This window comes from Bos javanicus, chromosome 23 (assembly GCF_032452875.1).
Source record: "Bos javanicus breed banteng chromosome 23, ARS-OSU_banteng_1.0, whole genome shotgun sequence".
NCBI classification, from domain to species: Eukaryota; Metazoa; Chordata; class Mammalia; order Artiodactyla; family Bovidae; genus Bos; species Bos javanicus.
The window spans coordinates 13,683,044-13,700,299 of NC_083890.1; the positions used below are offsets into that span (position 1 = coordinate 13,683,044).

Below are 17,256 nucleotides of genomic sequence, written 5' to 3' on the forward strand. Positions count from 1 at the left end.
GGAATTGAAAGCCAAAGAAGGAAGCATATTTTCGATGGTGGATGCTTTTCTTCCTTAGACATCCCTTTGTCAGCTGAGCTCTTGTTCATCAGTCTTACGAGTGGTCAGTATGGTCATTATCAGAAAGATCCGCTCATACCTGGCAGAATAAAAAAATCATTTATTCCCTTGTTTCTGAATCAAGTAGAGAATACATAGAGCATTTTCTGGTACTCATTAAGTGCAGAATAATAACAACATGCCATTAAATTGCAGAGTAAGTGTACCACAAAATCTGTAATATATAATTTCAGCAAGGAATTTTCTTTTGAGAATATGTTCAGCTAATTTAAAGCATAACTTCATTAACATAACCATCTCTGCATACAGAGCAGAGTGGAATTCATAAAACTTTACCAGCACTTGGGTTTATAAGATCACAGTGGGAATCACCAGGATTGGTAAACTTGCAAGGCCTCCCTTTCCCTATCAGACAGGGGATGGAGATTTGCAACGTTATACTGGGACCTCGCTCGGGTTCATCTCCCTCTGGCTCAGAGGCAGAGGCCCCTTTCCTCCTGCTTTGTCTGATCCTCTTCCTGCAGCTCTCCTGGGGCTCTCCCTGAGCAGCAACATCAAAGTCATTTATGGCTGGAAGCTGGTGGCCAGCCATATGGAATTACAGCCCAGGCTCTCGCCGGATTACAGAGTGTAGCATATGAACCAGATGACAGTGCCATGGCACAGAGGAAAGGCTGGTGAAGCCTCCAGTTTTGAATGGAAAATATGACTGCTTGTGTATTTATATACAGGCTCCTCATAAACAACCTGAATGTTTCACCAACATCCCAATGAAGCAAGGGATGGGCTGAGTTAAAAATAGCTCCAGAATGCCTCTCTTCCAAGTAAATTACCCACCCTGTCCTATCTCCCCCGGCTGCTTACTGTAACATGTTTCCCTGCATATTTCAGAATTCAAGAAATGCTTACCAACACATAGCATAACTTAAGACTTAGAAAAGAAAATGGCTCTCATAGCAGAGTTTCTTTATCTAATGCATTATTTATTTATTTATTTGACTGCGTTGGGTCTTAGTTGCAGGGCAGGAGATCTCTCACTGCAGCACACAGACTCCAGTTGTGGAGCAAGGGTTCAGTGTTTGTGGTGTGCTGGCTTAGTTGGCCCAGGGCATGTTGGAGCTTAGTTCCCCAACCAGGGATCGAACCCATGTACCCTGCATTGCAAGGAGGATTCTTAACCACTGAACCCCCAGGGAAGTCCCTCATGTGTTATTATTGCCACAAAGTCCAACAGTCCAACTTACCCATCCTGTATCTAGCTATTTAGCCATCTCATGTACCTAAATATCTACTTCCTCATCTCCTACTTGCTGCTCAACCCCTGCAGTGTGGCTTTCATCCCCCAACACTCCACAGAACCTGTTTAAGCTTTGCAGCTCCAAGTGATACCTTTTTGTGTGTACATCCTGGAATTACAACGTGATAGACCAGTTGTCCAGGCTTGAACTTAGCGTTGCTCCCTGCTGCTTTCTCTCTCTGAGATAGCCAGGTTCCAAGTCCCAGTGATCCTGTCTCCTAAACCACTTTTGTCTCCTTCTGGTCAACTCCATGTGTGCTTCTTATTGCCTTAATGTGACTCTCCGTTCTTTGCGACAGTTAGCAGAGGTCTCCCAACTGCTCTTCTTGCCTGTAATCTTGTTCCCCCTTTATTTCATAGTCTACACCTGCTACTGGATTGTCTTTATGAGGTGCAAATCAGTTCATGTCACTCCTTGTTCGAAACCACCAATCCTTCTCTGTTATGAATAGAATCAAGTCCAAAGAGCCTTAACCTGATCCCAAACTGTCTTTACATCAACTTCACATCCCTTATCATGTTCCCCACCCCTACTCCCCTGTCCTTCTCCTCCAATCACTGATTTCCTGCAGTTCCCAAGCATGCTATGCTTTTGCACGTCTCTGCGCCTTTGTATCGGAGAAGGCAATGGCACCCTACTCCAGTCCTCTTGCCTGGAAAATCCCATGGACAGAAGAGCCTGGTAGGCTGCAGTCCATGGTGTTGCTAACAGTTGGACACGACTGAGCAACTTCACTTTCACTTTTCACTTTCATGAATTGGAGGAGGAAATGGCAACCCACTCCAGTGTTCTTGCCTGGAGAATCCCAGGGACGGGGGAGCCTGGTGGGCTGCCGTCTATGGGGTCGCACAGAGTCGGACACGACTGAAGCGACTGAGCAGCAGCGCCTTTGTCTGTGTCCTCCCTACTGTTTCCAGTGCCCTTTCCACCCTGCTCCTTGAGAATACTCAACCCACCTTTCAAAGACCCAGCTCAAACGCCACCTGCTCTGTAATGGCCGTCACCCTCATCTCCCCTTGGCAAAGTTAGTGATCCTTTTCGGTGCAGCTACCTCTTATGTGTCCCTTTGTAAATAGCATTTATTGTCCTGTCAACATGGCCTGTACAAATCTGTCCTCCATTCGTGCCAGGGATTATTTAAAACTTCAACCGTTTCCTGCTTCTGCCTCTGTATTCCCAGTGACTAATAAGGTTTTACACACATACCAGAGATTTCTACATGCCTCATGAATGAATGAGCACATGCATAACTCATTGCAAGGAATAAATAAAATAAAACCCCTACAATTGAACATTTTTATCTGAGGTTCATATTTCCATGGCAAAAATCCTCCTCCTTCTCCTCTCTCAGCCCAGGGAACAAAGGTAGCCTCAGACTGAGTAGACACTGAACAGGAGGAAGAGAAGCAGATACAGCATCACCGTTTCCATTTCTGAACCCTCTTTCTTCAGGCACAAAAAGATGGTTACCAATTTCCCAGGGTGATAAAGAGAGCGCTTTTTCAGTGTCACTGGAAGAGAACAGAAACAGCGATAAGTCACAGAAGCAAAGAAGCCCCATTGTTAAGTCAGTGAGTTTCATCCAGGATGTCTGGGAAGCATTTAATGAATCTTGGAATAAACTTGTTTTTCATTTTAAAAAGAATGCACTATTTACAAACGACCAATTAAATGTTTATTCACCTTCTTTTGTTTCACTTTGAAAAGGGTTTGTTTGACAGTTTGACAAAGGCAGTCTCTGGCAGTTCAGTAAAGGGCTCTCCCAGGAGCTTTAGTCCCCAGACAGCAAAGGAATGTTTCCTAAAGTACACAGCCTCCTGCCGCTTTCTCCCGCCTCTGTTCCCAGCCCTCGCTCAGTATTCAGACCCAGGTGAAACCTCACTTTCTCTGAGCAACCTCTACTTGTTACTGAATGCAAGCTCACTCTGCTCTTTGCATGACTGGCCGATGGCTGGGAGATGAGGCGTTGAGGCAAGGAATAGCGACTTTTTGCAGAGAGCCAGATATCCAAAAAGATGGCGGGCTAGTGCCGTAGAGTACCGTCGTATCAGGGGCGGGATGCCATTTTCTTTTACAGAACAGAGAAGGGGAGGACGTGAGTAAGTGAAGTAAAAAGGCCATTAGTTTTGCAAACTATCTCCTGGCTTGGCCAGTATCAAGAGGGGATGTGTTAATTTCTTCTTTTCTGTAGCCATTCATAGGTGGGCAGGGTCAGAATGTCTCTCTGTGAGCTGAATAAAGGCACTTTTAACATTCAGGCAGAGGGGCAAGGTTCCAAGATACAGGCCATTGTGTACACTTTTAGCTACAGACAGCATCCTTTTAGTGATTATAATAACTAAAGCAACAAAGAGCAAAGATTGAAGTAAAAGGGACAGATCCAAGATGGAGTCAACTATGGCTCTTCCCTGTTACACACTGATCCTCTCGGACTCCATACCGCACTCCAGCTCCGCAAACCCTCAGCTCCCTGAACACCCTGTGGCATGCTTACTCCACACTGTCATTATTACTCATAACACTACGTACTCACCGTGGTTCAGACTCAACAGTTTTTTTTTTTTTTGGTGGGCATCAGTCGTCTGTTCTTTTCATTGCTGAGTAGTGGTCCGTAAGGCATCAGTAGTCCGTTCTTTTGGTTGCTGAGTAGTGGTCCATGAGTTAGATGTGCTGTGATATGTCTGTTCATTCATCCAGGGTAGGACAAAAGTCTTCATTTCTCAAACTTAATGCCTAGTGGTACAATTGTTGGGTCATGCGGTTAGCATGTGATTACATTTATAATAACCCCTAAACACTGTTTTCCAAAGTGACTCTACCATTTTGTCCTCTAAGTGGCAATATTTAAGAATTCTTTTTTCTATCCTCATCAACACTTGGTATTCACATTCTTGAAACACTTTCTAGACATTTAATAAGTACTGATATCTCACATGGTTATAACGTTCATTCTCCTAGTGGTAAATGACAGTGAGCCTCTCTTTATGGACTTATTTGTCATCTACATATCTTTGATAAAGTAAAAACCTTTGGGCCACTTTCTAAGTGAGTTACTTGCTTTTTGTTGACTCTCTACATATCACAGGGCTTCCCTGGTGGCTCAGCAATAAAGAATCCTCCTGCAGTGCAGGCGCTGCAGGTGACATGCGTTCAGTCCTTGGGTGGGGAAGATCCCCTGGAGGAGGGCATGGCAACCCACTCCAGTATTCTCGCCCGGAGAATCCCCATGGACAGAGGAGCCTGGTGGGCTACAGTCCATAGTGTTGCAAAGAGTCAGACACAACTGAAGCGACTTAACACACACATACAAACACATACGTATCATATATACATGTTTATGTATGATCTATGAATATTTTCTCCAAGTCTGTACTTTCTCTTTTCATTCTCTGAACAGCATCTTTCATAGAGTAAAAGTTTTAAAAGTGCTCAGTTCAGTTCAGTTCAGTTCAGTCGCTCAGTCGTGTCCGACTCTTTGCAACCCCATGAATCGCAGCACGCCAGGCCTCCCTGTCCATCACCAACTCCCGGAGTTCACCCAGACTCACATCCATCGAGTCAGTGATGCCATCCAGCCATCTCATCCTCTGTCGTCCCCTTCTCCTCCTGCCCCCAATCCCTCCCAGCATCAGAATCTTTTCCAGTGAGTCAACTCTTCGCATGAGGTGGCCGAAGTACTGGAGTTTCAGCTTTAGCATCATTCCTTCCAAAGAAATCCCAGGGCTGAATGAAGTCTAATTTATCATTTTTTTCTATTATACTTCACACTTTTGATGTCATATCCAAGAACTCTAATTCACAGTCATAAAGATTTTCCTCCTACTTTTTTCTAAAAGTTTTATAATTTGACATCAATTTCTACATTTAGGCTTATGATACATTCTGATACATTTAAAATTAATTTTTATAAGATGTGAGGTACATGGAATTGAATGTCTTTGGAGACATTTTGCCTTTACCTTGGAATATCTTGTTTACAGTTCAACCATTGCAAGATGGTTTATTTTTTATGTCATGGTTATCTAGGGAGAATCTTTGAGGATGGGCAAATTTGATTTGAAGAAAGGCTTAATTTTAACCAGACAAGCTGACAGCAATGAATATTAATAAAGAATTAAAAATGCAGATACTAAACTATCTAGTCCTTGCTTTGACAAGCATTGTTTGGCAAAATCAACACACTATGTATGTATGTGTTTATTTGTATGTATGCTTCTGTTCATTTATTCACACATGCACACACATCTATAGAATCTTAAATATTTCTGAGTTTATTGCTTCTCCCTAGAGCTTTAAGCCACAATTTTACTTGTTCAGAAATACCAGCTACCCTTTTCCCAGAGGCAGGAGATTTTGGTTAGTGGCTTTAGAGTTTGTCACAAACTGTCACATTCTTCAGTTTATAAAATGGACTTGACTTGGGTAGACAGAAGATGGATTTTCCATTACATCATTTAGAAATGGATAGGCCTTTCCATAAACACACTTAGACACTTTATCCCAACTTGTAGTTTTTTTTCTATTTCATTTTCATGTTTTAATGGCCCTCTTGCCAGCATATCCCTTTTGGCATCGTTGGCAACGTCAAGAAGCTTGAGTGCATCTGCCTTACCCTGAATCCACCAGAATGGCAGAGGGGCTTCTTTGCCAAGCCCACTGAGCTTGAGGCCTGAGGCATCCCCATTACCACTTAGCACCAGGAGACCTTCACATGGAGCTGGGAGCCTTCTAAATTTCTTGGATTTAGGATTAACGACTTTCTCTGTTGTCAATTCTTTAGTGTTTCTGGATTCACTTAATATAACACTGTCAGGCTTTAGTCTAAAATATATTCTTTGAATTAAATAAAAAAGCAGTTATCTAGGCCAGCCTTTACCAAAAAATACAGGATACTTGCTGTGAAAGATTGGATTGTTTGTTTCAGCTCTTCACTCGCCTGCAGTAGGGTTGTACATCCGCACCCTTCCCTTTGCAGCTGGCACTTGTACGCCCACAGGACACTGGGATAGTGGGAAGAGTTTGCTTCCCCCCAGACTCCACTTTGTTGGCAGTTGGCTTGGCCAGTTGAGTGCTGTGCAATTGGCGTGAACATAGGCTTTGTGTCGGCCTGTATGTTTTAGCTTGCCCTCTTGCATCCCTGTGATCATCATCATCAGAACTAGGGCTTCCCTCTCTGCAATATGGGCCCAGCATGAAACACAGAGAACTGACCCAAACCTGATCTGCAGCTTGGACCTAAACTAGCTAAACTGCAGCTTGAAGCAGAGCTACCCTAACCAGTCCACAGACCAGGGAGTAACAAAGGTAAAATTCTTGTTTGTTTATGCTTGTTGAGTTTTCTTACTTACTAACACACTGACCTATCTCTCAGTCATGTTTCCCACAGTCAGTGAAGTCCATATGAAACCTAGAACAAACCGTTATTTGCTAGGAGAAACAAGTGAATATTGTAGCCATGAATCAGAATGGTTACCATCTTCTCATGGATTTTTCTCCAGTCTACCCCAATCTTCAAGAATCCACTCTGAGCAGATTTTCTGAGCATCCTTTTGGTCAGATTAGTCTGTGTAGAATTACACAATGTGAAGGCTGTCATTTCCTAGTGGTCCTCACAGGTGCTGGATCCCAACAACGGAAGCCTCTATCGAGTTGTTATGTTATGATTTATACATGGGCAGTGGTACAGGTTCCAAGCTGTAGAAGCCGGATTTCTTGGCAATAGAAAGTACTATTAAAATTCAGCCTTTACCCAAGAATATTAACAAGCTCTGATCACTAGCAGTTATGGTGCATCGAAATGTTCAGCGAGTATCAGCGTGAAATGACAGGCTGTCCTTTGTCTTCCCAAGATCCCCAAATCCCCAAACAAACACATTTTCTTACATTCCTTGCTCCAGGAACATAGGTATATTTTGCAGTTAACTTTACTGGGCTTGGCCAGACCTCGGGAGTCTTATTTCCTTACACCTAGATTTTTAGCTAGATAATTTTAATTGGAATCTTTTATTACAGTGCGCTCTTTCAAAATCTAAGGATATAGCTGGCTATTTCGTTTACCAAGCCCATCTCAGAATTAGATGCCATCATCTTACTGGCAGAAAGTTCCAAGGCCACCTTGAGCCTCTGATTTGTATCTTTACAACATGATCAAAGAGTCTTCCTACTTTTAATGCATCACATGAGCCCTAAATATTTAAAAATAATCACCAAGTACATAAAAGTCATGCTTAACCTTATAAAACATGTGTTGGCTCCGTTCATTTTCTCAAAGTTCACCTCCCCTTCTGTGCTTTAACTTTTTCTACTTCTCACCCGGCCATTCCTTTCTTCCTTGGATCTGATTGTTTCTCTTCTGACTAGGCAAACACAGGCAGATTGAGCAAGGCTTTGTCACAAGAGAGATGTTTAGCCAGAGCGAGGAAACACTAAAGGGAGACATTATAGTCATCTTTTAAATTTCATTTATTTTTATATTTTTGGCTGCATTGCATGGCATGCAGGATTAGTTCCTCAAGTAGGGATCAAACCCATGGCCCATGCAATGGAAGCAAGAAATCTAACCACAAGGAAGTCCCTATGGTCACCTTTTAACACGTGATGGTCTATTATATAAAAAAGGGAATATGCTAGAGAAAGAAAGAAAGAGGGAATAAGCTTGTCCTCTGTTGCTATGGAGAGGATGTAGCTAAACAAGTTAGAACAAGTCATAGAAAAGAGTTTTCAGGGAAACTCTCCTATAAAAAAGAAATTGGGCTCAATTAAAAATTTTTCAATCAATTGGTAATGTCCAGTCATAGACTAAAAAGCAGTGAGTCCTTGTGAGTGAATGGATTCAAACTTTTCAGGCATAATAAACACGTAATTCCTACATCTCTGAGTACCTTCCGAATTTAAAATATTATGATTTGATCTATTTGGTTTCTACTTGGTTTCTATTTGGTTTCTGTGCAGTGCAGGATAACATCAGCCATACCAGTTTCATGATTCTGTGATTAAATGAAAAAGTCAAACAGAACTTGTAGTCTTGAGTCTAGTAGGTCCTTCTGAATACTCCTGACTTCTGTGGAATCCAAATTGAAATATCTTACATAGTAAGATAGAGAGCATTCTACTTTTTTGTATTGTGCTGGTTAGTTTTTTATTATACCTACAGCTTGATCTCCACTGTTTAGAAGCATAAATATGCGTATAACTTTATGACTGGGATCATGTTAATTTACTACCTCCTGCTGTCATTCTGAAAGGAGCTTGTTACTCTGTTTTCTAGTTTCTAACCACAACAACAATATTAAAAATAACATTAAAAAGCAGAGACATTACTTTGCTAACAGAGGTCCATCTAGTCAAGGGTATGGTTTTTCCAGTAGTCATGTATGGATGTGAGAGTTGGACTATAAAGAAGCTGAGCACCAAAAAATTGATGCTTTTGAACTGTGGTATTGAAGACTCTTGAGAGTACCTTGGACTGCAAGGAGATCCAACCAGTCCATCCTAAAGGAAATCAGTCCTGATGTTCATTGGAAGGACTGATGCTGAAGCTGAAACTCCAATACTTTGGCCACCTGATGCGAAGAGCTAACTCACTGGAAAAGACCCTGATGCTGGGAAAGATTGAAGGTGGGAGGAGAAGGGGATGACAGAGGATGAGATGGTTGGATGGCATTACCGACTGAATGGACATGAGTTTGAGTAAACTCCTGGAGCTGGTGATGGACAGGGAGGCCTGGTGTGCTGCAGTCCATGGGGCTGCAAAGAGTCAGACACAACTGAACAACTGAACTGAACAGAACTGAACCACAACAACTTTGGGGTTAACTTTCTTTTAGTCTAGCTATATTAACGTACAGAGTGTACTAAAAGAAACACTTTCTATGTTGACTTTTAAAATCATGAATACAATTCCAAGGAACAAAAATAGTAGATAGTGAAAATTCTTCCTTCTTAACAAAATCAAAAGTCAGATTTTAAAACTATATTTAAGACTTAAAGACTATCTAGATGCTTCAGTATGAGATTTGGATTATTTTCTTCTACCTATATACACCTTTTAGAAAATCCTTTGCTGTGATTGATTAGTAGTGAACTAAGTGTTTGAAAGAAAATGCCATTCCTGAAGGACATTTTTCCTGGTGCAAAATTATAGCAGTCATCATTTATTTACTGCTTTCAGCACACCAAAGACTGGTTTCTGGCTTCCATCAGTGTTGTTGAGAAGTCAGCTGTCAGTCTAATTACAGCTCATTTGAAGGCTTTCTTTTTTCTTTCTGGTTGATTTTACAATTTTTTGTCTTTGGTTTTCTAAAGGTGCCCTCTAATGCACCCAGGTGTGAATTTCCTTTATTCATCCAGTTTTTGACTCAGTATGCTCCTTGACTTGGTGGTGTTCATCAGTTCTAGCAAATTCTCACCCATAATTCTTCAAATATTGCTCCTTTGCCTTTTACTTTTTCTTCTTGGATCCAATGAAGCATCTTAAAATTCTGTTACATTCTCTATACCTTTTATCTTCATGTCGGCATTTTCTAAGGATTTGTTGGTTTCTCCAGGATTCATTTTTAATATTTTTTTTAAGTGCATGAATTGCAACTCTATTTTTTACACTTAAAGGCTGATGAGAAACCTTTACTAATCCTATTAAAGAAAATCGAACATGACAGCTCAATTGAAAAGTATGGTAAGCATGTTTACTCACTAAATACTATTTTTCAAGAACACAACATGAAACATCTAGCATGCATGTTTAATCTCAGTACAACAGATTCAGAACCAAGTATACATGTGTACATGCTTCAAGGCTAGGTTACAATTATCATAGTCATCGTCATCATCATCTTCACATTTTCTTTTCAATGCATTTGATGCTTCATTAGCAGTATTTTGTGATGACACCATGTTAGTGGTAATAAGAATATTTTTGGACCCAATTAATGATGGATTAATTAGAACATTCTGAACTACTGATGTTGCAGGAATTGATGCCTTTACAGCTGGGGATTGTGAAGTGGGCATCTGTACTGTGAATCTTTGCCCTTTGAGGGACACTGGAGTCCCTACTTTAGTTGAAATGGACATGGCTTGTGGGGTTGGTGTGCCAAGTGTGGGAGTACTTGGTCTGCTAGTAACTGAACCAACACTTAACTGTGGAACTCTCATTCTTCCTATAGAAGTAGATGCCTTTTTTGTAAAGACTTAAGTCTATAATTTGAAGCAGTCAAGCAAAACCTATCGGGTAGCAATCTAGGACCTGAATATGGCTTGATCCATGGCAAAGGGGTTTGATTTCTTTGCCTTGCAATATCTAATAAAAAAATCTCTTGGGGGAGGAGAGGTAACAGACTGGTCAGCAGGACACTGGATTGCCATTCGCACATCATCTGCATCAACAGTAGCTTTCTTAGCATGATTGAATAAATTTTTGCATCGTCTAGAATTGTGGTCACATACCAGAAAGCAACCTCCAACATCTGATTTATAATTCTTGGTTCATGAATTCTGTAATCCCCATACCCTTCAGGATTTGTGCCGTCATCTGTGCATCTTTTGGCATGCTCTTGGGAGAAGCCATCTTGCCAGACTCCTTGATATTTTGTGGTCAAACTTTTCGAGCTAAATCACACACATTAATGTATTTCAGTCCTGATCTTGATGCAAGTTACTTGCCTAATGTAGTTTTTCCAACCCCTGGTGTACCAGTGAGTAGGATGTTTGGAAGCAACATGGTCCTCACCCCACTGACTCTGGACACCTCTGCACACGTGCTCTACACCCGACTCATTTTTAATATTTTTGACTCATCTTCCAATTCTCCAAGTCTCTCTTTAAGTGCTATTACACCTCCCTGCTGAGATCTTATTTTTATTATTATATTTTTCAACTCTGCAACTGTTTATTCAGTTTCTTTCAAAAAATCCAGGTCACTTTTTTATGGTTTCCAGTTCCAAGCTATAATTTTAAGATTGTCTTTTTCGCTAATTGAATATACTACACATAGTTTTTCTTGGTAGTCTGTCTCTAGTGCAGTCCTATAGCCTACTTTTTTTCACTTCACAGTATATTGTTCACATAATGTTACTCAGTTTCCTGTCTTATTATTTTGGTATCTGAATAATATTCTGTTGATAAAATGAATGGTAGTTTCCTCATTTATAAGACAGGAATATTCCTACCTCTTGGGGTAGCTGCCTGGCTCACAATAATTAATCTCACAGAGAATACTCTAAGTAATTACTTCTGACCTTCTGTATCTTTGCAATGATTATGACTTTGAAAATTATGTTTATGAGTAGATGGGGTCTTCAAGAAAATATGGAGAAATGAAATAAGTTTATTGGGTATTTGGATTCTGTATGTTAAAAATTTCCATTATTTATATTTAAATATGTTTATGTACTAAACATAAATCATAAAAGTAAAATGAAGTTCCTTAAAGGTAAAAAGGTAATATTTTATATTTTAATGAACCCTTCCTGTGTACCAGGCCCTATTCTAAGCTCTTCACATGTATTAGCTCATTTGACCATCTCCCAGCAACCCTCTTTGAGAGGTATAATTATTAGTCCTACTTTACAGATGATAAAGTTGAGGCCCAAGAGGGTTAAATAACTTTCTATGGTCATACAATTAATAAAGGGAAAGACCAGGATTCTAATACAAGCAGCGTGGCTCCAGAAATCAGTTTGTTAAATATTGGTATATGAAAAAAAAAAAAAAAGGAGAGGAAACAGGAAAGGAAAAGCAAGAGTATCACATGTACCTCTACCAGTAAACCTCGTTACCACATCTTCTTTGACATCCCCAGCTCCATTCTGTACTAATCTTAGAGAACCAGGAAAAGATGTGAAGAGAAAAAAGACAGTGTTTCTCGTTCTATGGATGTGTAACAAGTCACCCTTCATGGCAGAAAGTAGCCATTTGTTTTACCCATGGATTTCATGGGTCAGAAGTTCAGAAAGGGTAGAGTGAGCAAGATTTGTCTCTGCCTCACAATGTCTAAAGCAGCTTTAAGTTAAAAAAAAAAAAAATCTTTATTTCAGATAAAGTTATTTCCATAATTAAGGTTAAAGTAAATGCACTTCCATGAGTCCATTATTTCAGGTGACTGAGTCCTCAGATGGAAGACTTGAAACTGGGGATAGAAATTAGGCAGTCATCTGAAGGCTCCTTCACTCACTCGTCTAGCTGTTGATGATGATCCCTGGCTGGGAGTCTCAGAGACTCTTTGTGAGGACCTCTCCAGGGGGGCTTCCCTCAGAGACTAGATTGAGCTTCCTCATAGCCCAGGGTTGGCATCATCCAGAGTTAGCACTTTTAGAGAAAGAGAAAAGCAGACGGAGAGAGGGAGAGGGTGGGAGAATGAGAATAAGGCTGAAACTTTTATGATCTATCTGGAACTTACATAGTATCTCTTCTACGTTTGTCAATGAAGGAGACTCAAAAGATGCAGGTTTGATCCCAGGGCTGGGAAGAGTCCCTGGAGGAGGAAATGGCAACCCACTCAAGTATTCTTGCCTGGAAAAGTCCATGAACAGAGGACCTGGTGGGCTACAGTCCATGGGTTTGCAAAGAGCTGGACACGACTTAGCACACAGCATGATTTCCTCTGTTGGTTGATGTAGTCATGACTTCCCCAGTCTGACTCAAAAGAGGGACAGCCACATTGTAAGAAAACTATATGAGGTGGGATGTGAAAGTGAAAGTCGCTCAGTCATGTCCAACTCTTTGGGACCCCAGGGACTACACAGTCTGTGGAATTCTTCAGACCAGAGTACTGGAGTAGGTAGCCTATCCCTTCTCCAGGGGATCTTCCCAACCCAGGGATCGAACCCAGGTCCCCCACATTGCAGGTGGATTCTTTACCAGCTGAGCCACAAGGAAAGCCCAAGAATACTGGAGTGGGTAGTCTATCCCTTCTCCAGGGGATTTTCCCAACTCAAGAATCGAACTGGGGTCTCCTGCATTGCAGGCACATTCTTTACCAACTGAGCTATGAGTAAAGCCCATGAAGGGGATATATATACATGCCAGTATACATGTGAGGTAGGATATATATTGGTAAATATGCCTGAGAAGGAATATACAAAAGTTCATTTCTGTGTTGTACTGAAGCCAACAGAAAGAAGAGTGGTGATTTAGGCAATCTTTTTTAAGTTAAAAATAACAGCTAACAGAAAAATATGCATTTTCACCCAGAGTAATGGTGAGTGAACAGATATACTAATTTACATAAATACAAATGACTTTAAAACTAACAATCTTTATAAGTCTGCCCTGATCGATTTATAAACTACCTCCGATGTTTTACAGTAGGACACATTCTGGAGGAAGAAAAAGTCTGATTTCACATATCATGACTGGTCTTTATATCCGAGGACCACACTGAGAGTGCATCTGTGGGACAAGGCTTCCCATTAAGCAGACAGAGTATTTAATAGCAAGAGCTTATATGATGTGGCAATTTGGTTCTTACATGTACATTATTACACAAATAGACACTTCGTAGGACAGAAAATGCATCTTTTGTGTCACTGATCAACAATGACAGCAAAAGATTAATTTTAAGAAAAATAAATACGATCTTTTAACAAACATGGTCAATGAGACCAGATTGAAAATTCAATTTATGAGATGAAACTGATGCCTATAACAAACCAGCAGATTATGAGATAATGTGCCCTCTTGAATATCAAAAAGCCTGAAATATCAAAGAATGTTCTGCATTCACTGGTGTTACCTAAAACTCTGGGTATAAGGTCAGAGGCAAAGCCTGAATGATTAGAAGGAGCTAACTGTGCATTTCCACTGTATCATGGAAGGCATAACCACTTCTCAAGCATCCCTACTCCAGTATGCATCAGATGAGGTGGGGTGAATTTCAAACCAAAGAGGCTCAATAAAATCCTATTTAGGAACAAATCAATATGTATTAAAATTAAATCCAAGTTCTCAGCCTGTGCAAAAACATTTGTAAGTTACTATCAAGATTTTTCTTTTTCTTAAAAAAAAAAAAAGTTTGCTTATTTATTTGTTTATCTGGGTCTTAATTGTGGCATGTGGGATCTTTTTTAGTTGTGGCATGTGAACTCTTACTTGCAGCATGAGGGGTCTAGTTCCCTGACCAGGGATCAAACCCAGACCCCCTTCAGTAGGAGCCCAGAGTCTTAGCCACTGGACCACCAGGGAAGTCCTGCAAGACTTTTCTTAAGGAAAATGATCATAATTACAAAACCCAGAGGCGTCAAAGCTAGACACGGACACAAAACACAATCCTATCCAAGGCAGATGGATATGTGGGTTGGACCAAATGTTTTATGGGAACTTCAGTAGATGTGCAGCTAAGATGGTGGGAGGGAGGACCAGGAAGAACTGGAACTTCTTTCCTGGACCATTTCTCATGCCTGCCCAAGCCCTCTGGATCATGTGAGCTCCTGCTCCTCATGCCAAGTTTTTTGGCCCCTTCCATTGTGGTAGCAATACAACAACAATGCAGACAGTTCTGAAGCAAGATGTAATGATGATAATAACTACCTAAGAATCTCCTTGGGTGTACATTATTTATCCTCACCATTGGCAATTGACCAGTTATACACAGATCACCTGCTTGTGTTTTTTTTTAAGTCACAAACATTTTCTTTTATGGTGGCGGGAGTCTGTTGAAGTAAGCAGTAAAGGAATACTGGGGATATAATTGAATAGAGTTTGTATAAATCATAAATGAGTCCAAATTTCGTGTAAAAAAAAAAAAACTAGAGGATGACTATATAAAAATTTTCCTCTTGAACTGATTTTTAAATAATTTAAAAAATATTTTCTTGAGCTGAAAAAACATGGATGTCGGGAAAACTCATTTTGCATGCAAAAGGAAAAAGAGATGTTCAGAGAATGCTTGTGTATTTTGTTGTCTTGTAGTGGTCCTCAGTTGCTGGACAGTTCTGAAAGTGTGTCTGTGGAGACACATTCAGCTTAGTGGCACATAGAGTCTGAGGCTGCTGTGCTGTGGATGCTGACATGTGGCATCCACCTTCCTCTAGGCCGGGGTCCCCAACCCTGGGACATGAACTATTAGGAACCAAGGTGCACAGCAAGAGGTGAATGGCAGGTGGAATGAAACCATCACCCCCTCTCTCGGCCTCCCCATCTAAGGGAAAATTGTCTTCCGCAAAACAAGCTCCTGGTACCAAAAAGGTGGGGGACCGCTGCTCTAGGTCATCCTGGTGGGGGACCGCTGCTCTAGGTCATCAGGCTGACTCTCTACTGGAGGACAGAAGAAGCTTGCTATCCTTTGTGGAGCAAACTTAAAAAATGACATTGTATGTCCAGCTCACTCATAGTTAACATGGACGGATCACATTAGGTGCGTCCCTTCCCTTGTCTGATGGTGGAACTGATGGCCCACTCCAATTCTCTCTCCCTTAGCCATATTATGTCATTTGGAGCGTGACTGCAGTTGTTGACACAGCAGTCTCCTTACCGCACTGCAGGGGGGGTGCCACTCCCTGCCCGGGACCATCAGAATGTGTTGCCTCTCTGTGTTCCTACTTCTTGATGGCCACTACTTTTACTCCTCCTCAGTGGCTTTCAAAGGCCTCGTTATCCATTTGCCAATCTCAGCCAATAATTTCCTTCCCTCTGGCCACAGAGTTTATAGAGCTGCCTTTCTTGCTCAAATCACTTGTCAGACCCACCTCCAGCTCCTGCAACTGAATTTCCATGTAGGGAGGTTGTTTACAAAAGGCCAAGGGACCTGTTTCATTTCTCCATTGTCTGGAGCACACCCATCATTACATGGAATTATGCAACATATTCATGGCTTCTGAAAATAATGCTTACCGTGTTTCTTGGAAAATCAGGATAAAATTCACTTCAAATAAGATGACCAATGTGAACTTAAAAAAGAAACCCACAAGAACTCACTTTTTGAAACAAAACAGAAGCTTTTTTGGCCTGCGCAATGCCCTCAAGTTTATTTCCAGTAAAGGATCATTACAGAGACAAATAACCCAACAGTTACTGTTATCGGATGCAAGATGGTGTGCCCGGTGCACAGAGGGACCAAACAAAAGGAAAGATTGGATTTCGGAGTAGAGAGAAGTTTATTGCAGGACATGCAAGTAGAAAGGGTGACTTGTGACCCCTCAACCCCAAACTTCTTGAAGTGTTTCAACACAGCATTTTTTATTGACAAATAATTCATTTTTAAAATTTATGTTTAATTGGAGGATAATTGCTTTACAATTGTGTGTTGATTTCTGCTGTGCAACAACATGAATCAGCCACAAGTGTACATGTATCCCCTCCATCTTGAGCCTCCCTCAAGAGCACGAAGCTGAGTTCCCCAAGTTTTATAGTATCTGTAAAGCATTTTTAAAGGTAAGGTGAGGAAGGGATGTGATGCTTTTGAACTGTGGTGTTGGAAAAGACTCTTGAGAGTCCCTTGGACGGCAAGGAGATCCAACCAGTCCATTCTGAAGGAGATCAGCCCTGGAATTTCTTTGGAAGGAATGATGCTGAAGCTGAAACTCCAGTACTTTGGCCACCTCATGCGAAGAGTTGACTCATTGGAAAAGACTCTGATGCTGGGAGGGATTGGGGGCAGGAAGAGAAGGGGACGACAGAGGATGAGATGGCTGGATGGCATCACTGACTCGATGAGTTTGAGTGAACTCCGGGAGCTGGTGATGGACAGGGAGGCCTGGTGTGCTGCGATTCATGGGGTGGCAAAGAGTCAGACACGACTGAGTGACTGAACTGAACTGAACTGAGGGAGGGGTGTGGTTAGTTGTTAAAGACTTCTCTGGTCGAAATCTTTTGTTCTTGGCTGCCATCAACTTCCAGTGTTCCTGTAAACCTCTAACAAGACAAATGTTATTCTCTTTTCAGCAACTTTTAATCTCTGTATGAA

The 17,256-nt window shown here is 41.2% G+C and overlaps 1 pseudogene; it reads right to left on the reverse strand.

Annotated features, from left to right (window-relative positions):
- Positions 1-10,118: 10,118 nt before the first annotated feature.
- Positions 10,119-17,256, reverse strand: part of LOC133237054 (transcription initiation factor TFIID subunit 9-like) — a 45,423-nt pseudogene continuing 38,285 nt past the window's right edge.